This window comes from Triturus cristatus, chromosome 5_2 (genome assembly GCF_964204655.1).
Source record: "Triturus cristatus chromosome 5_2, aTriCri1.1, whole genome shotgun sequence".
Taxonomy (NCBI): Eukaryota; Metazoa; Chordata; class Amphibia; order Caudata; family Salamandridae; genus Triturus; species Triturus cristatus.
This window is the reverse complement of record NC_140588.1, coordinates 577,184,285-577,208,364: the sequence shown is the minus strand read 5'-3', so window position 1 is coordinate 577,208,364 and position 24,080 is coordinate 577,184,285. Positions and strand designations below refer to the sequence as shown.

The window sequence follows — 24,080 nt, the reverse complement described above, 5'->3', positions numbered from 1 at the left end:
TTCCCGGGGATCCCGATTGTACAGGAATTCGTCGGTTCAGTAGCACGGGGGAGGGGATGGCCTGTGCTTGGAAGTGACAAACAGTCTGGTGGAATCATGAGTGTTTTTTCAAGTTCTGATTCATATTCGCTGTAGAATAAAATATGCTTTCAGCCCCCATGAGCTTTGTCACTAGGAGAGCAGTGTAGGAACTTTTGCTGTATGGCTGTGGGTTCCCTGGTGGTCTAGTGGTTAGGATTCGGCGCTCTCACCGCCGCGGCCCGGGTTCGATTCCCGGTCAGGGAACAGTCCTTCTTCTGCCCTTGAATGCTTTTCCTTCCCGCAGGTCAGGGCTTCTCAAAATGAATTTGCTTTTCTGACAAACAGTTTGCCTAGCATCCCGCAATCTGGCTCCTAATTTGATTTTCGCAAGGTTCCCTTTGAGTTGCTTTCCTCGGCGGGAGGAAAATCTCTTGTGCAAGGCTCTTGAGGAAGTGAGATTCTGTATTCCGAGGTGCGCTTCTTTTCGTAGGCTTCTGACCACATGGTGTGCGGCAGGAAGTCATCTTTGACAGGGCCGCAGGCTTTGTCTCCAAATGGCATCCCGGACCCACTGCAACCCACCTTTTTGCTGAAACGGAAGTCTGGTTCAGGGTAAGAAAAAGCTGAGCTGCACGTACCGAAAGCAGCAGATCCCAGCGGCGGAGAGGGTGTGGCCAGGGCTGTCTGATTTGCATAGTGACCAGTGGCATCTTGGGAATGTACAGGCTTTGGAGCCTAACGGGTGCTGCAGGGGTCTGCCTGGCCGGAGAAATGCCTGTCTGGCGCTCCCCTCAGGACACACGTGTCTTCCGTTCGAGCATGGAGGGTGAGGGACATGGGTCACCCTCATATACAGGGGTGTGGGCATGGGCAGGATGGGGCGTGGGGGACCCGTCAGGGCATTGCCCGTTTGGAAGCCCGTTCGGAAGGCAAGAGGAGGCGGAGGCGGAGGCGGAGGCGGGAATCTCTGCTCAATTTTTTCCCGAGGCCTGGGGACAAGCCTTTGCACATTTGATCCAGCCGGGCCTGCATCAGCAGATCCTGCTCCGATGGCAAGGGAGAGCCTGCAGGTGTAAATCAAAGAAAGGGGAGAAATCCGCAAGAGGCGGGTTAACAAATTCCAGTGGCAGGCCCATGTTCCCCAGGAAGCAAGTACTTCCTCCTGCTCCCTTCAGTGGGAAAAGACATAGGAGGTGTATTTCTCTAAGCAGGGGCTCTGCGTAGGTGGCACTGCATTGCTTTGGCAAACATCCATGCTAAGTGCAGAGTAGCAGCAGACCCCACAGCTGAGACGTGAATTGGGACTGTTAAGGAAGGGCACTGGGAGGGTGAGGAGGGCAGAGGAAAATGCTTTACAAAAGCATCTGCAAGTTCCTACACACCCGCTGAAAACCCATACCAGGGATGGGGCTCGAACCCATGCGGACAACTGTCCATTGGATCTTAAGTCCAACGCCTTAACCACTCGGCCACCCTGGTGAGACCCTAGGCCCTGCCTTACTCAGCTCCCTTTTCATGCTGGCTGCTCCAGCGCAGGCTGTCCAGCAAGAGGTGATTGCAGAGTAAAAAGGCTTTTGCAGGAGGATAAAGGTAATTGCTTATGACAAACACACTGTGTGACACCTAACTTTTCCCCACTCGTACTTTATGGGCAATCTATACAGTGGAGTTAGCTTAGTCACAATAAGGAAGTGAGCAAGGCAGGCTCACAAGAGCATCTCCTCCCTGGTGGTCTAGTGGCTAGGATTCGGCGCTTTCACCGCCGCGGCCCGGGTTCGATTCCCGGTCAGGGAAGATCCCTCTAAGACGTAGACGTGTGTAATTTGTCCACGCAGCTCAGCTTTTTTTAATCGAAGGTCCTTAAAAAGGCACCCCGACCTATAGACGAAAGCAGAGGAAAGGGGCTGGGTCCCCTGTGTCCCAGGTTGCTTTGCTCCCATTGCCCTCAGCCACCTTCATGCGCACGCAGTCCCCCACCCAGTCAGGTGCTCTATGTGGGCGTAAAGTGCAGTACCAGCTCATCAGAAAGGTAAATTGCTGGAAAACCCGGCTGCGATGTATACATCTACTTTGGAGCACTCTTCTCCCTTGCACTCTTGAATCGGTCATTCGCAATGTATTCTTCCAGCAAGCTGAATAACGAGGTAGGTGTGAGAAGGTGTACCAGCTGTCTTTGAGCTATCAGCGGCCACTAGGTGTCCCTCTTGTGATTTCCCGGGGATCCCGATTGTACAGGAATTCGTCGGTTCAGTAGCACGGGGGAGGGGATGGCCTGTGCTTGGAAGTGACAAACAGTCTGGTGGAATCATGAGTGTTTTTTCAAGTTCTGATTCATATTCGCTGTAGAATAAAATATGCTTTCAGCCCCCATGAGCTTTGTCACTAGGAGAGCAGTGTAGGAACTTTTGCTGTATGGCTGTGGGTTCCCTGGTGGTCTAGTGGTTAGGATTCGGCGCTCTCACCGCCGCGGCCCGGGTTCGATTCCCGGTCAGGGAACAGTCCTTCTTCTGCCCTTGAATGCTTTTCCTTCCCGCAGGTCAGGGCTTCTCAAAATGAATTTGCTTTTCTGACAAACAGTTTGCCTAGCATCCCGCAATCTGGCTCCTAATTTGATTTTCGCAAGGTTCCCTTTGAGTTGCTTTCCTCGGCGGGAGGAAAATCTCTTGTGCAAGGCTCTTGAGGAAGTGAGATTCTGTATTCCGAGGTGCGCTTCTTTTCGTAGGCTTCTGACCACATGGTGTGCGGCAGGAAGTCATCTTTGACAGGGCCGCAGGCTTTGTCTCCAAATGGCATCCCGGACCCACTGCAACCCACCTTTTTGCTGAAACGGAAGTCTGGTTCAGGGTAAGAAAAAGCTGAGCTGCACGTACCGAAAGCAGCAGAGCCCAGCGGCGGAGAGGGTGTGGCCAGGGCTGTCTGATTTGCATAGTGACCAGTGGCATCTTGGGAATGTACAGGCTTTGGAGCCTAACGGGTGCTGCAGGGGTCTGCCTGGCCGGAGAAATGCCTGTCTGGCGCTCCCCTCAGGACACACGTGTCTTCCGTTCGAGCATGGAGGGTGAGGGACATGGGTCACCCTCATATACAGGGGTGTGGGCATGGGCAGGATGGGGCGTGGGGGACCCGTCAGGGCATTGCCCGTTTGGAAGCCCGTTCGGAAGGCAAGAGGAGGCGGAGGCGGAGGCGGGAATCTCTGCTCAATTTTTTCCCGAGGCCTGGGGACAAGCCTTTGCACATTTGATCCAGCCGGGCCTGCATCAGCAGATCCTGCTCCGATGGCAAGGGAGAGCCTGCAGGTGTAAATCAAAGAAAGGGGAGAAATCCGCAAGAGGCGGGTTAACAAATTCCAGTGGCAGGCCCATGTTCCCCAGGAAGCAAGTACTTCCTCCTGCTACCTTCAGTGGGAAAAGACATAGGAGGTGTATTTCTCTAAGCAGGGGCTCTGCGTAGGTGGCACTGCATTGCTTTGGCAAACATCCATGCTAAGTGCAGAGTAGCAGCAGACCCCACAGCTGAGACGTGAATTGGGACTGTTAAGGAAGGGCACTGGGAGGGTGAGGAGGGCAGAGGAAAATGCTTTACAAAAGCATCTGCAAGTTCCTACACACCCACTGAAAACCCATACCAGGGATGGGGCTCGAACCCATGCGGACAACTGTCCATTGGATCTTAAGTCCAACGCCTTAACCACTCGGCCACCCTGGTGAGACCCTAGGTCCTGCCTTACTCAGCTCCCTTTTCATGCTGGCTGCTCCAGCGCAGGCTGTCCAGCAAGAGGTGATTGCAGAGTAAAAAGGCTTTTGCAGGAGGATAAAGGTAATTGCTTATGACAAACACACTGTGTGACACCTAACTTTTCCCCACTCGTACTTTATGGGCAATCTATACAGTGGAGTTAGCTTAGTCACAATAAGGAAGTGAGCAAGGCAGGCTCACAAGAGCATCTCCTCCCTGGTGGTCTAGTGGCTAGGATTCGGCGCTTTCACCGCCGCGGCCCGGGTTCGATTCCCGGTCAGGGAAGATCCCTCTAAGACGTAGACGTGCGTAATTTGTCCACGCAGCTCAGCTTTTTTTAATCGAAGGTCCTTAAAAAGGCACCCCGACCTATAGACGAAAGCAGAGGAAAGGGGCTGGGTCCCCTGTGTCCCAGGTTGCTTTGCTCCCATTGCCCTCAGCCACCTTCATGCGCACGCAGTCCCCCACCCAGTCAGGTGCTCTATGTGGGCGTAAAGTGCAGTACCAGCTCATCAGAAAGGTAAATTGCTGGAAAACCCGGCTGCGATGTATACATCTACTTTGGAGCACTCTTCTCCCTTGCACTCTTGAATCGGTCATTCGCAATGTATTCTTCCAGCAAGCTGAATAACGAGGTAGGTGTGAGAAGGTGTACCAGCTGTCTTTGAGCTATCAGCGGCCACTAGGTGTCCCTCTTGTGATTTCCCGGGGATCCCGATTGTACAGGAATTCGTCGGTTCAGTAGCACGGGGGAGGGGATGGCCTGTGCTTGGAAGTGACAAACAGTCTGGTGGAATCATGAGTGTTTTTTCAAGTTCTGATTCATATTCGCTGTAGAATAAAATATGCTTTCAGCCCCCATGAGCTTTGTCACTAGGAGAGCAGTGTAGGAACTTTTGCTGTTTGGCTGTGGGTTCCCTGGTGGTCTAGTGGTTAGGATTCGGCGCTCTCACCGCCGCGGCCCGGGTTCGATTCCCGGTCAGGGAACAGTCCTTCTTCTGCCCTTGAATGCTTTTCCTTCCCGCAGGTCAGGGCTTCTCAAAATGAATTTGCTTTTCTGACAAACAGTTTGCCTAGCATCCCGCAATCTGGCTCCTAATTTGATTTTCGCAAGGTTCCCTTTGAGTTGCTTTCCTCGGCGGGAGGAAAATCTCTTGTGCAAGGCTCTTGAGGAAGTGAGATTCTGTATTCCGAGGTGCGCTTCTTTTCGTAGGCTTCTGACCACATGGTGTGCGGCAGGAAGTCATCTTTGACAGGGACGCAGGCTTTGTCTCCAAATGGCATCCCGGACCCACTGCAACCCACCTTTTTGCTGAAACGGAAGTCTGGTTCAGGGTAAGAAAAAGCTGAGCTGCACGTACCGAAAGCAGCAGAGCCCAGCGGCGGAGAGGGTGTGGCCAGGGCTGTCTGATTTGCATAGTGACCAGTGGCATCTTGGGAATGTACAGGCTTTGGAGCCTAACGGGTGCTGCAGGGGTCTGCCTGGCCGGAGAAATGCCTGTCTGGCGCTCCCCTCAGGACACACGTGTCTTCCGTTCGAGCATGGAGGGTGAGGGACATGGGTCACCCTCATATACAGGGGTGTGGGCATGGGCAGGATGGGGCGTGGGGGACCCGTCAGGGCATTGCCCGTTTGGAAGCCCGTTCGGAAGGCAAGAGGAGGCGGAGGCGGAGGCGGGAATCTCTGCTCAATTTTTTCCCGAGGCCTGGGGACAAGCCTTTGCACATTTGATCCAGCCGGGCCTGCATCAGCAGATCCTGCTCCGATGGCAAGGGAGAGCCTGCAGGTGTAAATCAAAGAAAGGGGAGAAATCCGCAAGAGGCGGGTTAACAAATTCCAGTGGCAGGCCCATGTTCCCCAGGAAGCAAGTACTTCCTCCTGCTCCCTTCAGTGGGAAAAGACATAGGAGGTGTATTTCTCTAAGCAGGGGCTCTGCGTAGGTGGCACTGCATTGCTTTGGGAAGCATCCATGCTAAGTGCAGAGTAGCAGCAGACCCCACAGCTGAGACGTGAATTGGGACTGTTAAGGAAGGGCACTGGGAGGGTGAGGAGGGCAGAGGAAAATGCTTTAAAAAAGCATCTGCAAGTTCCTACACACCCGCTGAAAACCCATACCAGGGATGGGGCTCGAACCCATGCGGACAACTGTCCATTGGATCTTAAGTCCAACGCCTTAACCACTCGGCCACCCTGGTGAGACCCTAGGTCCTGCCTTACTCAGCTCCCTTTTCATGCTGGCTGCTCCAGCGCAGGCTGTCCAGCAAGAGGTGATTGCAGAGTAAAAAGGCTTTTGCAGGAGGATAAAGGTAATTGCTTATGACAAACACACTGTGTGACACCTAACTTTTCCCCACTCGTACTTTATGGGCAATCTATACAGTGGAGTTAGCTTAGTCACAATAAGGAAGTGAGCAAGGCAGGCTCACAAGAGCATCTCCTCCCTGGTGGTCTAGTGGCTAGGATTCGGCGCTTTCACCGCCGCGGCCCGGGTTCGATTCCCGGTCAGGGAAGATCCCTCTAAGACGTAGACGTGCGTAATTTGTCCACGCAGCTCAGCTTTTTTTAATCGAAGGTCCTTAAAAAGGCACCCCGACCTATAGACGAAAGCAGAGGAAAGGGGCTGGGTCCCCTGTGTCCCAGGTTGCTTTGCTCCCATTGCCCTCAGCCACCTTCATGCGCACGCAGTCCCCCACCCAGTCAGGTGCTCTATGTGGGCGTAAAGTGCAGTACCAGCTCATCAGAAAGGTAAATTGCTGGAAAACCCGGCTGCGATGTATACATCTACTTTGGAGCACTCTTCTCCCTTGCACTCTTGAATCGGTCATTCGCAATGTATTCTTCCAGCAAGCTGAATAACGAGGTAGGTGTGAGAAGGTGTACCAGCTGTCTTTGAGCTATCAGCGGCCACTAGGTGTCCCTCTTGTGATTTCCCGGGGATCCCGATTGTACAGGAATTCGTCGGTTCAGTAGCACGGGGGAGGGGATGGCCTGTGCTTGGAAGTGACAAACAGTCTGGTGGAATCATGAGTGTTTTTTCAAGTTCTGATTCATATTCGCTGTAGAATAAAATATGCTTTCAGCCCCCATGAGCTTTGTCACTAGGAGAGCAGTGTAGGAACTTTTGCTGTTTGGCTGTGGGTTCCCTGGTGGTCTAGTGGTTAGGATTCGGCGCTCTCACCGCCGCGGCCCGGGTTCGATTCCCGGTCAGGGAACAGTCCTTCTTCTGCCCTTGAATGCTTTTCCTTCCCGCAGGTCAGGGCTTCTCAAAATGAATTTGCTTTTCTGACAAACAGTTTGCCTAGCATCCCGCAATCTGGCTCCTAATTTGATTTTCGCAAGGTTCCCTTTGAGTTGCTTTCCTCGGCGGGAGGAAAATCTCTTGTGCAAGGCTCTTGAGGAAGTGAGATTCTGTATTCCGAGGTGCGCTTCTTTTCGTAGGCTTCTGACCACATGGTGTGCGGCAGGAAGTCATCTTTGACAGGGACGCAGGCTTTGTCTCCAAATGGCATCCCGGACCCACTGCAACCCACCTTTTTGCTGAAACGGAAGTCTGGTTCAGGGTAAGAAAAAGCTGAGCTGCACGTACCGAAAGCAGCAGAGCCCAGCGGCGGAGAGGGTGTGGCCAGGGCTGTCTGATTTGCATAGTGACCAGTGGCATCTTGGGAATGTACAGGCTTTGGAGCCTAACGGGTGCTGCAGGGGTCTGCCTGGCCGGAGAAATGCCTGTCTGGCGCTCCCCTCAGGACACACGTGTCTTCCGTTCGAGCATGGAGGGTGAGGGACATGGGTCACCCTCATATACAGGGGTGTGGGCATAGGCAGGATGGGGCGTGGGGGACCCGTCAGGGCATTGCCCGTTTGGAAGCCCGTTCGGAAGGCAAGAGGAGGCGGAGGCGGGAATCTCTGCTCAATTTTTTCCCGAGGCCTGGGGACAAGCCTTTGCACATTTGATCCAGCCGGGCCTGCATCAGCAGATCCTGCTCCGATGGCAAGGGAGAGCCTGCAGGTGTAAATCAAAGAAAGGGGAGAAATCCGCAAGAGGCGGGTTAACAAATTCCAGTGGCAGGCCCATGTTCCCCAGGAAGCAAGTACTTCCTCCTGCTCCCTTCAGTGGGAAAAGACATAGGAGGTGTATTTCTCTAAGCAGGGGCTCTGCGTAGGTGGCACTGCATTGCTTTGGCAAACATCCATGCTAAGTGCAGAGTAGCAGCAGACCCCACAGCTGAGACGTGAATTGGGACTGTTAAGGAAGGGCACTGGGAGGGTGAGGAGGGCAGAGGAAAATGCTTTACAAAAGCATCTGCAAGTTCCTACACACCCGCTGAAAACCCATACCAGGGATGGGGCTCGAACCCATGCGGACAACTGTCCATTGGATCTTAAGTCCAACGCCTTAACCACTCGGCCACCCTGGTGAGACCCTAGGCCCTGCCTTACTCAGCTCCCTTTTCATGCTGGCTGCTCCAGCGCAGGCTGTCCAGCAAGAGGTGATTGCAGAGTAAAAAGGCTTTTGCAGGAGGATAAAGGTAATTGCTTATGACAAACACACTGTGTGACACCTAACTTTTCCCCACTCGTACTTTATGGGCAATCTATACAGTGGAGTTAGCTTAGTCACAATAAGGAAGTGAGCAAGGCAGGCTCACAAGAGCATCTCCTCCCTGGTGGTCTAGTGGCTAGGATTCGGCGCTTTCACCGCCGCGGCCCGGGTTCGATTCCCGGTCAGGGAAGATCCCTCTAAGACGTAGACGTGTGTAATTTGTCCACGCAGCTCAGCTTTTTTTAATCGAAGGTCCTTAAAAAGGCACCCCGACCTATAGACGAAAGCAGAGGAAAGGGGCTGGGTCCCCTGTGTCCCAGGTTGCTTTGCTCCCATTGCCCTCAGCCACCTTCATGCGCACGCAGTCCCCCACCCAGTCAGGTGCTCTATGTGGGCGTAAAGTGCAGTACCAGCTCATCAGAAAGGTAAATTGCTGGAAAACCCGGCTGCGATGTATACATCTACTTTGGAGCACTCTTCTCCCTTGCACTCTTGAATCGGTCATTCGCAATGTATTCTTCCAGCAAGCTGAATAACGAGGTAGGTGTGAGAAGGTGTACCAGCTGTCTTTGAGCTATCAGCGGCCACTAGGTGTCCCTCTTGTGATTTCCCGGGGATCCCGATTGTACAGGAATTCGTCGGTTCAGTAGCACGGGGGAGGGGATGGCCTGTGCTTGGAAGTGACAAACAGTCTGGTGGAATCATGAGTGTTTTTTCAAGTTCTGATTCATATTCGCTGTAGAATAAAATATGCTTTCAGCCCCCATGAGCTTTGTCACTAGGAGAGCAGTGTAGGAACTTTTGCTGTATGGCTGTGGGTTCCCTGGTGGTCTAGTGGTTAGGATTCGGCGCTCTCACCGCCGCGGCCCGGGTTCGATTCCCGGTCAGGGAACAGTCCTTCTTCTGCCCTTGAATGCTTTTCCTTCCCGCAGGTCAGGGCTTCTCAAAATGAATTTGCTTTTCTGACAAACAGTTTGCCTAGCATCCCGCAATCTGGCTCCTAATTTGATTTTCGCAAGGTTCCCTTTGAGTTGCTTTCCTCGGCGGGAGGAAAATCTCTTGTGCAAGGCTCTTGAGGAAGTGAGATTCTGTATTCCGAGGTGCGCTTCTTTTCGTAGGCTTCTGACCACATGGTGTGCGGCAGGAAGTCATCTTTGACAGGGCCGCAGGCTTTGTCTCCAAATGGCATCCCGGACCCACTGCAACCCACCTTTTTGCTGAAACGGAAGTCTGGTTCAGGGTAAGAAAAAGCTGAGCTGCACGTACCGAAAGCAGCAGAGCCCAGCGGCGGAGAGGGTGTGGCCAGGGCTGTCTGATTTGCATAGTGACCAGTGGCATCTTGGGAATGTACAGGCTTTGGAGCCTAACGGGTGCTGCAGGGGTCTGCCTGGCCGGAGAAATGCCTGTCTGGCGCTCCCCTCAGGACACACGTGTCTTCCGTTCGAGCATGGAGGGTGAGGGACATGGGTCACCCTCATATACAGGGGTGTGGGCATGGGCAGGATGGGGCGTGGGGGACCCGTCAGGGCATTGCCCGTTTGGAAGCCCGTTCGGAAGGCAAGAGGAGGCGGAGGCGGAGGCGGGAATCTCTGCTCAATTTTTTCCCGAGGCCTGGGGACAAGCCTTTGCACATTTGATCCAGCCGGGCCTGCATCAGCAGATCCTGCTCCGATGGCAAGGGAGAGCCTGCAGGTGTAAATCAAAGAAAGGGGAGAAATCCGCAAGAGGCGGGTTAACAAATTCCAGTGGCAGGCCCATGTTCCCCAGGAAGCAAGTACTTCCTCCTGCTACCTTCAGTGGGAAAAGACATAGGAGGTGTATTTCTCTAAGCAGGGGCTCTGCGTAGGTGGCACTGCATTGCTTTGGCAAACATCCATGCTAAGTGCAGAGTAGCAGCAGACCCCACAGCTGAGACGTGAATTGGGACTGTTAAGGAAGGGCACTGGGAGGGTGAGGAGGGCAGAGGAAAATGCTTTACAAAAGCATCTGCAAGTTCCTACACACCCACTGAAAACCCATACCAGGGATGGGGCTCGAACCCATGCGGACAACTGTCCATTGGATCTTAAGTCCAACGCCTTAACCACTCGGCCACCCTGGTGAGACCCTAGGTCCTGCCTTACTCAGCTCCCTTTTCATGCTGGCTGCTCCAGCGCAGGCTGTCCAGCAAGAGGTGATTGCAGAGTAAAAAGGCTTTTGCAGGAGGATAAAGGTAATTGCTTATGACAAACACACTGTGTGACACCTAACTTTTCCCCACTCGTACTTTATGGGCAATCTATACAGTGGAGTTAGCTTAGTCACAATAAGGAAGTGAGCAAGGCAGGCTCACAAGAGCATCTCCTCCCTGGTGGTCTAGTGGCTAGGATTCGGCGCTTTCACCGCCGCGGCCCGGGTTCGATTCCCGGTCAGGGAAGATCCCTCTAAGACGTAGACGTGCGTAATTTGTCCACGCAGCTCAGCTTTTTTTAATCGAAGGTCCTTAAAAAGGCACCCCGACCTATAGACGAAAGCAGAGGAAAGGGGCTGGGTCCCCTGTGTCCCAGGTTGCTTTGCTCCCATTGCCCTCAGCCACCTTCATGCGCACGCAGTCCCCCACCCAGTCAGGTGCTCTATGTGGGCGTAAAGTGCAGTACCAGCTCATCAGAAAGGTAAATTGCTGGAAAACCCGGCTGCGATGTATACATCTACTTTGGAGCACTCTTCTCCCTTGCACTCTTGAATCGGTCATTCGCAATGTATTCTTCCAGCAAGCTGAATAACGAGGTAGGTGTGAGAAGGTGTACCAGCTGTCTTTGAGCTATCAGCGGCCACTAGGTGTCCCTCTTGTGATTTCCCGGGGATCCCGATTGTACAGGAATTCGTCGGTTCAGTAGCACGGGGGAGGGGATGGCCTGTGCTTGGAAGTGACAAACAGTCTGGTGGAATCATGAGTGTTTTTTCAAGTTCTGATTCATATTCGCTGTAGAATAAAATATGCTTTCAGCCCCCATGAGCTTTGTCACTAGGAGAGCAGTGTAGGAACTTTTGCTGTTTGGCTGTGGGTTCCCTGGTGGTCTAGTGGTTAGGATTCGGCGCTCTCACCGCCGCGGCCCGGGTTCGATTCCCGGTCAGGGAACAGTCCTTCTTCTGCCCTTGAATGCTTTTCCTTCCCGCAGGTCAGGGCTTCTCAAAATGAATTTGCTTTTCTGACAAACAGTTTGCCTAGCATCCCGCAATCTGGCTCCTAATTTGATTTTCGCAAGGTTCCCTTTGAGTTGCTTTCCTCGGCGGGAGGAAAATCTCTTGTGCAAGGCTCTTGAGGAAGTGAGATTCTGTATTCCGAGGTGCGCTTCTTTTCGTAGGCTTCTGACCACATGGTGTGCGGCAGGAAGTCATCTTTGACAGGGACGCAGGCTTTGTCTCCAAATGGCATCCCGGACCCACTGCAACCCACCTTTTTGCTGAAACGGAAGTCTGGTTCAGGGTAAGAAAAAGCTGAGCTGCACGTACCGAAAGCAGCAGAGCCCAGCGGCGGAGAGGGTGTGGCCAGGGCTGTCTGATTTGCATAGTGACCAGTGGCATCTTGGGAATGTACAGGCTTTGGAGCCTAACGGGTGCTGCAGGGGTCTGCCTGGCCGGAGAAATGCCTGTCTGGCGCTCCCCTCAGGACACACGTGTCTTCCGTTCGAGCATGGAGGGTGAGGGACATGGGTCACCCTCATATACAGGGGTGTGGGCATGGGCAGGATGGGGCGTGGGGGACCCGTCAGGGCATTGCCCGTTTGGAAGCCCGTTCGGAAGGCAAGAGGAGGCGGAGGCGGAGGCGGGAATCTCTGCTCAATTTTTTCCCGAGGCCTGGGGACAAGCCTTTGCACATTTGATCCAGCCGGGCCTGCATCAGCAGATCCTGCTCCGATGGCAAGGGAGAGCCTGCAGGTGTAAATCAAAGAAAGGGGAGAAATCCGCAAGAGGCGGGTTAACAAATTCCAGTGGCAGGCCCATGTTCCCCAGGAAGCAAGTACTTCCTCCTGCTCCCTTCAGTGGGAAAAGACATAGGAGGTGTATTTCTCTAAGCAGGGGCTCTGCGTAGGTGGCACTGCATTGCTTTGGGAAGCATCCATGCTAAGTGCAGAGTAGCAGCAGACCCCACAGCTGAGACGTGAATTGGGACTGTTAAGGAAGGGCACTGGGAGGGTGAGGAGGGCAGAGGAAAATGCTTTAAAAAAGCATCTGCAAGTTCCTACACACCCGCTGAAAACCCATACCAGGGATGGGGCTCGAACCCATGCGGACAACTGTCCATTGGATCTTAAGTCCAACGCCTTAACCACTCGGCCACCCTGGTGAGACCCTAGGTCCTGCCTTACTCAGCTCCCTTTTCATGCTGGCTGCTCCAGCGCAGGCTGTCCAGCAAGAGGTGATTGCAGAGTAAAAAGGCTTTTGCAGGAGGATAAAGGTAATTGCTTATGACAAACACACTGTGTGACACCTAACTTTTCCCCACTCGTACTTTATGGGCAATCTATACAGTGGAGTTAGCTTAGTCACAATAAGGAAGTGAGCAAGGCAGGCTCACAAGAGCATCTCCTCCCTGGTGGTCTAGTGGCTAGGATTCGGCGCTTTCACCGCCGCGGCCCGGGTTCGATTCCCGGTCAGGGAAGATCCCTCTAAGACGTAGACGTGCGTAATTTGTCCACGCAGCTCAGCTTTTTTTAATCGAAGGTCCTTAAAAAGGCACCCCGACCTATAGACGAAAGCAGAGGAAAGGGGCTGGGTCCCCTGTGTCCCAGGTTGCTTTGCTCCCATTGCCCTCAGCCACCTTCATGCGCACGCAGTCCCCCACCCAGTCAGGTGCTCTATGTGGGCGTAAAGTGCAGTACCAGCTCATCAGAAAGGTAAATTGCTGGAAAACCCGGCTGCGATGTATACATCTACTTTGGAGCACTCTTCTCCCTTGCACTCTTGAATCGGTCATTCGCAATGTATTCTTCCAGCAAGCTGAATAACGAGGTAGGTGTGAGAAGGTGTACCAGCTGTCTTTGAGCTATCAGCGGCCACTAGGTGTCCCTCTTGTGATTTCCCGGGGATCCCGATTGTACAGGAATTCGTCGGTTCAGTAGCACGGGGGAGGGGATGGCCTGTGCTTGGAAGTGACAAACAGTCTGGTGGAATCATGAGTGTTTTTTCAAGTTCTGATTCATATTCGCTGTAGAATAAAATATGCTTTCAGCCCCCATGAGCTTTGTCACTAGGAGAGCAGTGTAGGAACTTTTGCTGTTTGGCTGTGGGTTCCCTGGTGGTCTAGTGGTTAGGATTCGGCGCTCTCACCGCCGCGGCCCGGGTTTGATTCCCGGTCAGGGAACAGTCCTTCTTCTGCCCTTGAATGCTTTTCCTTCCCGCAGGTCAGGGCTTCTCAAAATGAATTTGCTTTTCTGACAAACAGTTTGCCTAGCATCCCGCAATCTGGCTCCTAATTTGATTTTCGCAAGGTTCCCTTTGAGTTGCTTTCCTCGGCGGGAGGAAAATCTCTTGTGCAAGGCTCTTGAGGAAGTGAGATTCTGTATTCCGAGGTGCGCTTCTTTTCGTAGGCTTCTGACCACATGGTGTGCGGCAGGAAGTCATCTTTGACAGGGACGCAGGCTTTGTCTCCAAATGGCATCCCGGACCCACTGCAACCCACCTTTTTGCTGAAACGGAAGTCTGGTTCAGGGTAAGAAAAAGCTGAGCTGCACGTACCGAAAGCAGCAGAGCCCAGCGGCGGAGAGGGTGTGGCCAGGGCTGTCTGATTTGCATAGTGACCAGTGGCATCTTGGGAATGTACAGGCTTTGGAGCCTAACGGGTGCTGCAGGGGTCTGCCTGGCCGGAGAAATGCCTGTCTGGCGCTCCCCTCAGGACACACGTGTCTTCCGTTCGAGCATGGAGGGTGAGGGACATGGGTCACCCTCATATACAGGGGTGTGGGCATAGGCAGGATGGGGCGTGGGGGACCCGTCAGGGCATTGCCCGTTTGGAAGCCCGTTCGGAAGGCAAGAGGAGGCGGAGGCGGGAATCTCTGCTCAATTTTTTCCCGAGGCCTGGGGACAAGCCTTTGCACATTTGATCCAGCCGGGCCTGCATCAGCAGATCCTGCTCCGATGGCAAGGGAGAGCCTGCAGGTGTAAATCAAAGAAAGGGGAGAAATCCGCAAGAGGCGGGTTAACAAATTCCAGTGGCAGGCCCATGTTCCCCAGGAAGCAAGTACTTCCTCCTGCTCCCTTCAGTGGGAAAAGACATAGGAGGTGTATTTCTCTAAGCAGGGGCTCTGCGTAGGTGGCACTGCATTGCTTTGGGAAGCATCCATGCTAAGTGCAGAGTAGCAGCAGACCCCACAGCTGAGACGTGAATTGGGACTGTTAAGGAAGGGCACTGGGAGGGTGAGGAGGGCAGAGGAAAATGCTTTAAAAAAGCATCTGCAAGTTCCTACACACCCGCTGAAAACCCATACCAGGGATGGGGCTCGAACCCATGCGGACAACTGTCCATTGGATCTTAAGTCCAACGCCTTAACCACTCGGCCACCCTGGTGAGACCCTAGGCCCTGCCTTACTCAGCTCCCTTTTCATGCTGGCTGCTCCAGCGCAGGCTGTCCAGCAAGAGGTGATTGCAGAGTAAAAAGGCTTTTGCAGGAGGATAAAGGTAATTGCTTATGACAAACACACTGTGTGACACCTAACTTTTCCCCACTCGTACTTTATGGGCAATCTATACAGTGGAGTTAGCTTAGTCACAATAAGGAAGTGAGCAAGGCAGGCTCACAAGAGCATCTCCTCCCTGGTGGTCTAGTGGCTAGGATTCGGCGCTTTCACCGCCGCGGCCCGGGTTCGATTCCCGGTCAGGTAAGATCCCTCTAAGACGTAGACGTGCGTAATTTGTCCACGCAGCTCAGCTTTTTTTAATCGAAGGTCCTTAAAAAGGCACCCCGACCTATAGACGAAAGCAGAGGAAAGGGGCTGGGTCCCCTGTGTCCCAGGTTGCTTTGCTCCCATTGCCCTCAGCCACCTTCATGCGCACGCAGTCCCCCACCCAGTCAGGTGCTCTATGTGGGCGTAAAGTGCAGTACCAGCTCATCAGAAAGGTAAATTGCTGGAAAACCCGGCTGCGATGTATACATCTACTTTGGAGCACTCTTCTCCCTTGCACTCTTGAATCGGTCATTCGCAATGTATTCTTCCAGCAAGCTGAATAACGAGGTAGGTGTGAGAAGGTGTACCAGCTGTCTTTGAGCTATCAGCGGCCACTAGGTGTCCCTCTTGTGATTTCCCGGGGATCCCGATTGTACAGGAATTCGTCGGTTCAGTAGCACGGGGGAGGGGATGGCCTGTGCTTGGAAGTGACAAACAGTCTGGTGGAATCATGAGTGTTTTTTCAAGTTCTGATTCATATTCGCTGTAGAATAAAATATGCTTTCAGCCCCCATGAGCTTTGTCACTAGGAGAGCAGTGTAGGAACTTTTGCTGTATGGCTCTGGGTTCCCTGGTGGTCTAGTGGTTAGGATTCTGCGCTCTCACCGCCGCGGCCCGGGTTCGATTCCCGGTCAGAGAACAGTCCTTCTTCTGCCCTTGAATGCTTTTCCTTCCCGCAGGTCAGGGCTTCTCAAAATGAATTTGCTTTTCTGACAAACAGTTTGCCTAGCATCCCGCAATCTGGCTCCTAATTTGATTTTCGCAAGGTTCCCTTTGAGTTGCTTTCCTCGGCGGGAGGAAAATCTCTTGTGCAAGGCTCTTGAGGAAGTGAGATTCTGTATTCCGAGGTGCGCTTCTTTTCGTAGGCTTCTGACCACATGGTGTGCGGCAGGAAGTCATCTTTGACAGGGCCGCAGGCTTTGTCTCCAAATGGCATCCCGGACCCACTGCAACCCACCTTTTTGCTGAAACGGAAGTCTGGTTCAGGGTAAGAAAAAGCTGAGCTGCACGTACCGAAAGCAGCAGATCCCAGCGGCGGAGAGGGTGTGGCCAGGGCTGTCTGATTTGCATAGTGACCAGTGGCATCTTGGGAATGTACAGGCTTTGGAGCCTAACGGGTGCTGCAGGGGTCTGCCTGGCCGGAGAAATGCCTGTCTGGCGCTCCCCTCAGGACACACGTGTCTTCCGTTCGAGCATGGAGGGTGAGGGACATGGGTCACCCTCATATACAGGGGTGTGGGCATAGGCAGGATGGGGCGTGGGGGACCCGTCAGGGCATTGCCCGTTTGGAAGCCCGTTCGGAAGGCAAGAGGAGGCGGAGGCGGAGGCGGGAATCTCTGCTCAATTTTTTCCCGAGGCCTGGGGACAAGCCTTTGCACATTTGATCCAGCCGGGCCTGCATCAGCAGATCCTGCTCCGATGGCAAGGGAGAGCCTGCAGGTGTAAATCAAAGAAAGGGGAGAAATCCGCAAGAGGCGGGTTAACAAATTCCAGTGGCAGGCCCATGTTCCCCAGGAAGCAAGTACTTCCTCCTGCTCCCTTCAGTGGGAAAAGACATAGGAGGTGTATTTCCCTAAGCAGGGGCTCTGCGTAGGTGGCACTGCATTGCTTTGGGAAGCATCCATGCTAAGTGCAGAGTAGCAGCAGACCCCACAGCTGAGACGTGAATTGGGACTGTTAAGGAAGGGCACTGGGAGGGTGAGGAGGGCAGAGGAAAATGCTTTAAAAAAGCATCTGCAAGTTCCTACACACCCGCTGAAAACCCATACCAGGGATGGGGCTCAAACCCATGCGGACAACTGTCCATTGGATCTTAAGTCCAACGCCTTAACCACTCGGCCACCCTGGTGAGACCCTAGGCCCTGCCTTACTCAGCTCCCTTTTCATGCTGGCTGCTCCAGCGCAGGCTGTCCAGCAAGAGGTGATTGCAGAGTAAAAAGGCTTTTGCAGGAGGATAAAGGTAATTGCTTATGACAAACACACTGTGTGACACCTAACTTTTCCCCACTCGTACTTTATGGGCAATCTATACAGTGGAGTTAGCTTAGTCACAATAAGGAAGTGAGCAAGGCAGGCTCACAAGAGCATCTCCTCCCTGGTGGTCTAGTGGCTAGGATTCGGCGCTTTCACCGCCGCGGCCCGGGTTCGATTCCCGGTCAGGTAAGATCCCTCTAAGACGTAGACGTGCGTAATTTGTCCACGCAGCTCAGCTTTTTTTAATCGAAGGTCCTTAAAAAGGCACCCCGACCTATAGACGAAAGCAGAGGAAAGGGGCTGGGTCCCCTGTGTCCCAGGTTGCTTTGCTCCCATTGCCCTCAGCCACCTTCATGCGCACGCAGTCCCCCACCCAGTCAGGTGCTCTATGTGGGCGTAAAGGGCAGTACCAGCTCATCAGAAAGGTAAATTGCTGGAAAACCCGGCTGCGATGTATACATCTACTTTGGAGCACTCTTCTCCCTTGCACTCTTGAATCGGTCATTCGCAATGTATTCTTCCAGCAAGCTGAATAACGAGGTAGGTGTGAGAAGGTGTACCAGCTGTCTTTGAGCTATCAGCGGCCACTAGGTGTCCCTCTTGTGATTTCCCGGGGATCCCGATTGTACAGGAATTCGTCGGTTCAGTAGCACGGGGGAGGGGATGGCCTGTGCTTGGAAGTGACAAACAGTCTGGTGGAATCATGAGTGTTTTTTCAAGTTCTGATTCATATTCGCTGTAGAATAAAATATGCTTTCAGCCCCCATGAGCTTTGTCACTAGGAGAGCAGTGTAGGAACTTTTGCTGTATGGCTCTGGGTTCCCTGGTGGTCTAGTGGTTAGGATTCTGCGCTCTCACCGCCGCGGCCCGGGTTCGATTCCCGGTCAGGGAACAGTCCTTCTTCTGCCCTTGAATGCTTTTCCTTCCCGCAGGTCAGGGCTTCTCAAAATGAATTTGCTTTTCTGACAAACAGTTTGCCTAGCATCCCGCAATCTGGCTCCTAATTTGATTTTCGCAAGGTTCCCTTTGAGTTGCTTTCCTCGGCGGGAGGAAAATCTCTTGTGCAAGGCTCTTGAGGAAGTGAGATTCTGTATTCCGAGGTGCGCTTCTTTTCGTATGCTTCTGACCACATGGTGTGCGGCAGGAAGTCATCTTTGACAGGGCCGCAGGCTTTGTCTCCAAATGGCATCCCGGACCCACTGCAACCCACCTTTTTGCTGAAACGGAAGTCTGGTTCAGGGTAAGAAAAAGCTGAGCTGCACGTACCGAAAGCAGCAGATCCCAGCGGCGGAGAGGGTGTGGCCAGGGCTGTCTGATTTGCATAGTGACCAGTGGCATCTTGGGAATGTACAGGCTTTGGAGCCTAACGGGTGCTGCAGGGGTCTGCCTGGCCGGAGAAATGCCTGTCTGGCGCTCCCCTCAGGACACACGTGTCTTCCGTTCGAGCATGGAGGGTGAGGGACATGGGTCACCCTCATATACAGGGGTGTGGGCATGGGCAGGATGGGGCGTGGGGGACCCGTCAGGGCATTGCCCGTTTGGAAGCCCGTTCGGAAGGCAAGAGGAGGCGGAGGCGGAGGCGGGAATCTCTGCTCAATTTTTTCCCGAGGCCTGGGGACAAGCCTTTGCACATTTGATCCAGCCGGGCCTGCATCAGCAGATCCTGCTCCGATGGCAAGGGAGAGCCTGCAGGTGTAAATCAAAGAAAGGGGAGAAATCCGCAAGAGGCGGGTTAACAAATTCCAGTGGCAGGCCCATGTTCCCCAGGAAGCAAGTACTTCCTCCTGCTCCCTTCAGTGGGAAAAGACATAGGAGGTGTATTTCTCTAAGCAGGGGCTCTGCGTAGGTGGCACTGCATTGCTTTGGGAAGCATCCATGCTAAGTGCAGAGTAGCAGCAGACCCCACAGCTGAGACGTGAATTGGGACTGTTAAGGAAGGGCACTGGGAGGGTGAGGAGGGCAGAGGAAAATGCTTTAAAAAAGCATCTGCAAGTTCCTACACACCCGCTGAAAACCCATACCAGGGATGGGGCTCGAACCCATGCGGACAAATGTCCATTGGATCTTAAGTCCAACGCCTTAACCACTCGGCCACCCTGGTGAGACCCTAGGCCCTGCCTTACTCAGCTCCCTTTTCATGCTGGCTGCTCCAGCGCAGGCTGTCCAGCAAGAGGTGATTGCAGAGTAAAAAGGCTTTTGCAGGAGGATAAAGGTAATTGCTTATGACAAACACACTGTGTGACACCTAACTTTTCCCCACTCGTACTTTATGGGCAATCTATACAGTGGAGTTAGCTTAGTCACAATAAGGAAGTGAGCAAGGCAGGCTCACAAGAGCATCTCCTCCCTGGTGGTCTAGTGGCTAGGATTCGGCGCTTTCACCGCCGCGGCCCGGGTTCGATTCCCGGTCAGGGAAGATCCCTCTAAGACGTAGACGTGTGTAATTTGTCCACGCAGCTCAGCTTTTTTTAATCGAAGGTCCTTAAAAAGGCACCCCGACCTATAGACGAAAGCAGAGGAAAGGGGCTGGGTCCCCTGTGTCCCAGGTTGCTTTGCTCCCATTGCCCTCAGCCACCTTCATGCGCACGCAGTCCCCCACCCAGTCAGGTGCTCTATGTGGGCGTAAAGTGCAGTACCAGCTCATCAGAAAGGTAAATTGCTGGAAAACCCGGCTGCGATGTATACATCTACTTTGGAGCACTCTTCTCCCTTGCACTCTTGAATCGGTCATTCGCAATGTATTCTTCCAGCAAGCTGAATAACGAGGTAGGTGTGAGAAGGTGTACCAGCTGTCTTTGAGCTATCAGCGGCCACTAGGTGTCCCTCTTGTGATTTCCCGGGGATCCCGATTGTACAGGAATTCGTCGGTTCAGTAGCACGGGGGAGGGGATGGCCTGTGCTTGGAAGTGACAAACAGTCTGGTGGAATCATGAGTGTTTTTTCAAGTTCTGATTCATATTCGCTGTAGAATAAAATATGCTTTCAGCCCCCATGAGCTTTGTCACTAGGAGAGCAGTGTAGGAACTTTTGCTGTATGGCTGTGGGTTCCCTGGTGGTCTAGTGGTTAGGATTCGGCGCTCTCACCGCCGCGGCCCGGGTTCGATTCCCGGTCAGGGAACAGTCCTTCTTCTGCCCTTGAATGCTTTTCCTTCCCGCAGGTCAGGGCTTCTCAAAATGAATTTGCTTTTCTGACAAACAGTTTGCCTAGCATCCCGCAATCTGGCTCCTAATTTGATTTTCGCAAGGTTCCCTTTGAGTTGCTTTCCTCGGCGGGAGGAAAATCTCTTGTGCAAGGCTCTTGAGGAAGTGAGATTCTGTATTCCGAGGTGCGCTTCTTTTCGTAGGCTTCTGACCACATGGTGTGCGGCAGGAAGTCATCTTTGACAGGGCCGCAGGCTTTGTCTCCAAATGGCATCCCGGACCCACTGCAACCCACCTTTTTGCTGAAACGGAAGTCTGGTTCAGGGTAAGAAAAAGCTGAGCTGCACGTACCGAAAGCAGCAGAGCCCAGCGGCGGAGAGGGTGTGGCCAGGGCTGTCTGATTTGCATAGTGACCAGTGGCATCTTGGGAATGTACAGGCTTTGGAGCCTAACGGGTGCTGCAGGGGTCTGCCTGGCCGGAGAAATGCCTGTCTGGCGCTCCCCTCAGGACACACGTGTCTTCCGTTCGAGCATGGAGGGTGAGGGACATGGGTCACCCTCATATACAGGGGTGTGGGCATGGGCAGGATGGGGCGTGGGGGACCCGTCAGGGCATTGCCCGTTTGGAAGCCCGTTCGGAAGGCAAGAGGAGGCGGAGGCGGAGGCGGGAATCTCTGCTCAATTTTTTCCCGAGGCCTGGGGACAAGCCTTTGCACATTTGATCCAGCCGGGCCTGCATCAGCAGATCCTGCTCCGATGGCAAGGGAGAGCCTGCAGGTGTAAATCAAAGAAAGGGGAGAAATCCGCAAGAGGCGGGTTAACAAATTCCAGTGGCAGGCCCATGTTCCCCAGGAAGCAAGTACTTCCTCCTGCTACCTTCAGTGGGAAAAGACATAGGAGGTGTATTTCTCTAAGCAGGGGCTCTGCGTAGGTGGCACTGCATTGCTTTGGCAAACATCCATGCTAAGTGCAGAGTAGCAGCAGACCCCACAGCTGAGACGTGAATTGGGACTGTTAAGGAAGGGCACTGGGAGGGTGAGGAGGGCAGAGGAAAATGCTTTACAAAAGCATCTGCAAGTTCCTACACACCCACTGAAAACCCATACCAGGGATGGGGCTCGAACCCATGCGGACAACTGTCCATTGGATCTTAAGTCCAACGCCTTAACCACTCGGCCACCCTGGTGAGACCCTAGGTCCTGCCTTACTCAGCTCCCTTTTCATGCTGGCTGCTCCAGCGCAGGCTGTCCAGCAAGAGGTGATTGCAGAGTAAAAAGGCTTTTGCAGGAGGATAAAGGTAATTGCTTATGACAAACACACTGTGTGACACCTAACTTTTCCCCACTCGTACTTTATGGGCAATCTATACAGTGGAGTTAGCTTAGTCACAATAAGGAAGTGAGCAAGGCAGGCTCACAAGAGCATCTCCTCCCTGGTGGTCTAGTGGCTAGGATTCGGCGCTTTCACCGCCGCGGCCCGGGTTCGATTCCCGGTCAGGGAAGATCCCTCTAAGACGTAGACGTGCGTAATTTGTCCACGCAGCTCAGCTTTTTTTAATCGAAGGTCCTTAAAAAGGCACCCCGACCTATAGACGAAAGCAGAGGAAAGGGGCTGGGTCCCCTGTGTCCCAGGTTGCTTTGCTCCCATTGCCCTCAGCCACCTTCATGCGCACGCAGTCCCCCACCCAGTCAGGTGCTCTATGTGGGCGTAAAGTGCAGTACCAGCTCATCAGAAAGGTAAATTGCTGGAAAACCCGGCTGCGATGTATACATCTACTTTGGAGCACTCTTCTCCCTTGCACTCTTGAATCGGTCATTCGCAATGTATTCTTCCAGCAAGCTGAATAACGAGGTAGGTGTGAGAAGGTGTACCAGCTGTCTTTGAGCTATCAGCGGCCACTAGGTGTCCCTCTTGTGATTTCCCGGGGATCCCGATTGTACAGGAATTCGTCGGTTCAGTAGCACGGGGGAGGGGATGGCCTGTGCTTGGAAGTGACAAACAGTCTGGTGGAATCATGAGTGTTTTTTCAAGTTCTGATTCATATTCGCTGTAGAATAAAATATGCTTTCAGCCCCCATGAGCTTTGTCACTAGGAGAGCAGTGTAGGAACTTTTGCTGTTTGGCTGTGGGTTCCCTGGTGGTCTAGTGGTTAGGATTCGGCGCTCTCACCGCCGCGGCCCGGGTTCGATTCCCGGTCAGGGAACAGTCCTTCTTCTGCCCTTGAATGCTTTTCCTTCCCGCAGGTCAGGGCTTCTCAAAATGAATTTGCTTTTCTGACAAACAGTTTGCCTAGCATCCCGCAATCTGGCTCCTAATTTGATTTTCGCAAGGTTCCCTTTGAGTTGCTTTCCTCGGCGGGAGGAAAATCTCTTGTGCAAGGCTCTTGAGGAAGTGAGATTCTGTATTCCGAGGTGCGCTTCTTTTCGTAGGCTTCTGACCACATGGTGTGCGGCAGGAAGTCATCTTTGACAGGGACGCAGGCTTTGTCTCCAAATGGCATCCCGGACCCACTGCAACCCACCTTTTTGCTGAAACGGAAGTCTGGTTCAGGGTAAGAAAAAGCTGAGCTGCACGTACCGAAAGCAGCAGAGCCCAGCGGCGGAGAGGGTGTGGCCAGGGCTGTCTGATTTGCATAGTGACCAGTGGCATCTTGGGAATGTACAGGCTTTGGAGCCTAACGGGTGCTGCAGGGGTCTGCCTGGCCGGAGAAATGCCTGTCTGGCGCTCCCCTCAGGACACACGTGTCTTCCGTTCGAGCATGGAGGGTGAGGGACATGGGTCACCCTCATATACAGGGGTGTGGGCATGGGCAGGATGGGGCGTGGGGGACCCGTCAGGGCATTGCCCGTTTGGAAGCCCGTTCGGAAGGCAAGAGGAGGCGGAGGCGGAGGCGGGAATCTCTGCTCAATTTTTTCCCGAGGCCTGGGGACAAGCCTTTGCACATTTGATCCAGCCGGGCCTGCATCAGCAGATCCTGCTCCGATGGCAAGGGAGAGCCTGCAGGTGTAAATCAAAGAAAGGGGAGAAATCCGCAAGAGGCGGGTTAACAAATTCCAGTGGCAGGCCCATGTTCCCCAGGAAGCAAGTACTTCCTCCTGCTCCCTTCAGTGGGAAAAGACATAGGAGGTGTATTTCTCTAAGCAGGGGCTCTGCGTAGGTGGCACTGCATTGCTTTGGGAAGCATCCATGCTAAGTGCAGAGTAGCAGCAGACCCCACAGCTGAGACGTGAATTGGGACTGTTAAGGAAGGGCACTGGGAGGGTGAGGAGGGCAGAGGAAAATGCTTTAAAAAAGCATCTGCAAGTTCCTACACACCCGCTGAAAACCCATACCAGGGATGGGGCTCGAACCCATGCGGACAACTGTCCATTGGATCTTAAGTCCAACGCCTTAACCACTCGGCCACCCTGGTGAGACCCTAGGTCCTGCCTTACTCAGCTCCCTTTTCATGCTGGCTGCTCCAGCGCAGGCTGTCCAGCAAGAGGTGATTGCAGAGTAAAAAGGCTTTTGCAGGAGGATAAAGGTAATTGCTTATGACAAACACACTGTGTGACACCTAACTTTTCCCCACTCGTACTTTATGGGCAATCTATACAGTGGAGTTAGCTTAGTCACAATAAGGAAGTGAGCAAGGCAGGCTCACAAGAGCATCTCCTCCCTGGTGGTCTAGTGGCTAGGATTCGGCGCTTTCACCGCCGCGGCCCGGGTTCGATTCCCGGTCAGGGAAGATCCCTCTAAGACGTA

At 53.4% G+C, this 24,080-nt stretch overlaps 27 non-coding genes across 27 annotated transcripts; 17 read left to right on the top strand and 10 right to left on the bottom strand.

The window, feature by feature from the left end:
• The first annotated feature begins 213 nt into the window (after nucleotides 1-213).
• Nucleotides 214-285, top strand: TRNAE-CUC (transfer RNA glutamic acid (anticodon CUC)). The gene has a single exon. It is a non-coding gene; the product is annotated as a tRNA-Glu (tRNA).
• Nucleotides 286-1,417: 1,132 nt separating this feature from the next.
• On the bottom strand, nucleotides 1,418-1,500 carry TRNAL-UAA (transfer RNA leucine (anticodon UAA)). The gene has a single exon. It is a non-coding gene; the product is annotated as a tRNA-Leu (tRNA).
• Nucleotides 1,501-1,743: 243 nt separating this feature from the next.
• Nucleotides 1,744-1,815, top strand: TRNAE-UUC (transfer RNA glutamic acid (anticodon UUC)). The gene has a single exon. It is a non-coding gene; the product is annotated as a tRNA-Glu (tRNA).
• A 630-nt stretch (nucleotides 1,816-2,445) lies between these two features.
• On the top strand, nucleotides 2,446-2,517 carry TRNAE-CUC (transfer RNA glutamic acid (anticodon CUC)). The gene has a single exon. It is a non-coding gene; the product is annotated as a tRNA-Glu (tRNA).
• A 1,126-nt stretch (nucleotides 2,518-3,643) lies between these two features.
• TRNAL-UAA (transfer RNA leucine (anticodon UAA)) lies at nucleotides 3,644-3,726 on the bottom strand. Its single transcript has one exon. It is a non-coding gene; the product is annotated as a tRNA-Leu (tRNA).
• A 243-nt stretch (nucleotides 3,727-3,969) lies between these two features.
• On the top strand, nucleotides 3,970-4,041 carry TRNAE-UUC (transfer RNA glutamic acid (anticodon UUC)). Its single transcript has one exon. It is a non-coding gene; the product is annotated as a tRNA-Glu (tRNA).
• Nucleotides 4,042-4,671: 630 nt separating this feature from the next.
• TRNAE-CUC (transfer RNA glutamic acid (anticodon CUC)) lies at nucleotides 4,672-4,743 on the top strand. Its single transcript has one exon. It is a non-coding gene; the product is annotated as a tRNA-Glu (tRNA).
• Nucleotides 4,744-5,869: 1,126 nt separating this feature from the next.
• TRNAL-UAA (transfer RNA leucine (anticodon UAA)) lies at nucleotides 5,870-5,952 on the bottom strand. Its single transcript has one exon. It is a non-coding gene; the product is annotated as a tRNA-Leu (tRNA).
• Nucleotides 5,953-6,195: 243 nt separating this feature from the next.
• Nucleotides 6,196-6,267, top strand: TRNAE-UUC (transfer RNA glutamic acid (anticodon UUC)). The gene has a single exon. It is a non-coding gene; the product is annotated as a tRNA-Glu (tRNA).
• Nucleotides 6,268-6,897: 630 nt separating this feature from the next.
• Nucleotides 6,898-6,969, top strand: TRNAE-CUC (transfer RNA glutamic acid (anticodon CUC)). The gene has a single exon. It is a non-coding gene; the product is annotated as a tRNA-Glu (tRNA).
• Nucleotides 6,970-8,089: 1,120 nt separating this feature from the next.
• TRNAL-UAA (transfer RNA leucine (anticodon UAA)) lies at nucleotides 8,090-8,172 on the bottom strand. The gene has a single exon. It is a non-coding gene; the product is annotated as a tRNA-Leu (tRNA).
• Nucleotides 8,173-8,415: 243 nt separating this feature from the next.
• Nucleotides 8,416-8,487, top strand: TRNAE-UUC (transfer RNA glutamic acid (anticodon UUC)). Its single transcript has one exon. It is a non-coding gene; the product is annotated as a tRNA-Glu (tRNA).
• Nucleotides 8,488-9,117: 630 nt separating this feature from the next.
• On the top strand, nucleotides 9,118-9,189 carry TRNAE-CUC (transfer RNA glutamic acid (anticodon CUC)). The gene has a single exon. It is a non-coding gene; the product is annotated as a tRNA-Glu (tRNA).
• Nucleotides 9,190-10,315: 1,126 nt separating this feature from the next.
• Nucleotides 10,316-10,398, bottom strand: TRNAL-UAA (transfer RNA leucine (anticodon UAA)). Its single transcript has one exon. It is a non-coding gene; the product is annotated as a tRNA-Leu (tRNA).
• A 243-nt stretch (nucleotides 10,399-10,641) lies between these two features.
• Nucleotides 10,642-10,713, top strand: TRNAE-UUC (transfer RNA glutamic acid (anticodon UUC)). The gene has a single exon. It is a non-coding gene; the product is annotated as a tRNA-Glu (tRNA).
• Nucleotides 10,714-11,343: 630 nt separating this feature from the next.
• On the top strand, nucleotides 11,344-11,415 carry TRNAE-CUC (transfer RNA glutamic acid (anticodon CUC)). Its single transcript has one exon. It is a non-coding gene; the product is annotated as a tRNA-Glu (tRNA).
• A 1,126-nt stretch (nucleotides 11,416-12,541) lies between these two features.
• Nucleotides 12,542-12,624, bottom strand: TRNAL-UAA (transfer RNA leucine (anticodon UAA)). The gene has a single exon. It is a non-coding gene; the product is annotated as a tRNA-Leu (tRNA).
• A 243-nt stretch (nucleotides 12,625-12,867) lies between these two features.
• TRNAE-UUC (transfer RNA glutamic acid (anticodon UUC)) lies at nucleotides 12,868-12,939 on the top strand. Its single transcript has one exon. It is a non-coding gene; the product is annotated as a tRNA-Glu (tRNA).
• A 1,822-nt stretch (nucleotides 12,940-14,761) lies between these two features.
• Nucleotides 14,762-14,844, bottom strand: TRNAL-UAA (transfer RNA leucine (anticodon UAA)). Its single transcript has one exon. It is a non-coding gene; the product is annotated as a tRNA-Leu (tRNA).
• A 4,369-nt stretch (nucleotides 14,845-19,213) lies between these two features.
• On the bottom strand, nucleotides 19,214-19,296 carry TRNAL-UAA (transfer RNA leucine (anticodon UAA)). The gene has a single exon. It is a non-coding gene; the product is annotated as a tRNA-Leu (tRNA).
• Nucleotides 19,297-19,539: 243 nt separating this feature from the next.
• Nucleotides 19,540-19,611, top strand: TRNAE-UUC (transfer RNA glutamic acid (anticodon UUC)). Its single transcript has one exon. It is a non-coding gene; the product is annotated as a tRNA-Glu (tRNA).
• A 630-nt stretch (nucleotides 19,612-20,241) lies between these two features.
• On the top strand, nucleotides 20,242-20,313 carry TRNAE-CUC (transfer RNA glutamic acid (anticodon CUC)). Its single transcript has one exon. It is a non-coding gene; the product is annotated as a tRNA-Glu (tRNA).
• A 1,126-nt stretch (nucleotides 20,314-21,439) lies between these two features.
• On the bottom strand, nucleotides 21,440-21,522 carry TRNAL-UAA (transfer RNA leucine (anticodon UAA)). The gene has a single exon. It is a non-coding gene; the product is annotated as a tRNA-Leu (tRNA).
• Nucleotides 21,523-21,765: 243 nt separating this feature from the next.
• On the top strand, nucleotides 21,766-21,837 carry TRNAE-UUC (transfer RNA glutamic acid (anticodon UUC)). Its single transcript has one exon. It is a non-coding gene; the product is annotated as a tRNA-Glu (tRNA).
• Nucleotides 21,838-22,467: 630 nt separating this feature from the next.
• On the top strand, nucleotides 22,468-22,539 carry TRNAE-CUC (transfer RNA glutamic acid (anticodon CUC)). The gene has a single exon. It is a non-coding gene; the product is annotated as a tRNA-Glu (tRNA).
• A 1,126-nt stretch (nucleotides 22,540-23,665) lies between these two features.
• Nucleotides 23,666-23,748, bottom strand: TRNAL-UAA (transfer RNA leucine (anticodon UAA)). Its single transcript has one exon. It is a non-coding gene; the product is annotated as a tRNA-Leu (tRNA).
• Nucleotides 23,749-23,991: 243 nt separating this feature from the next.
• On the top strand, nucleotides 23,992-24,063 carry TRNAE-UUC (transfer RNA glutamic acid (anticodon UUC)). The gene has a single exon. It is a non-coding gene; the product is annotated as a tRNA-Glu (tRNA).
• Nucleotides 24,064-24,080: the final 17 nt, after the last annotated feature.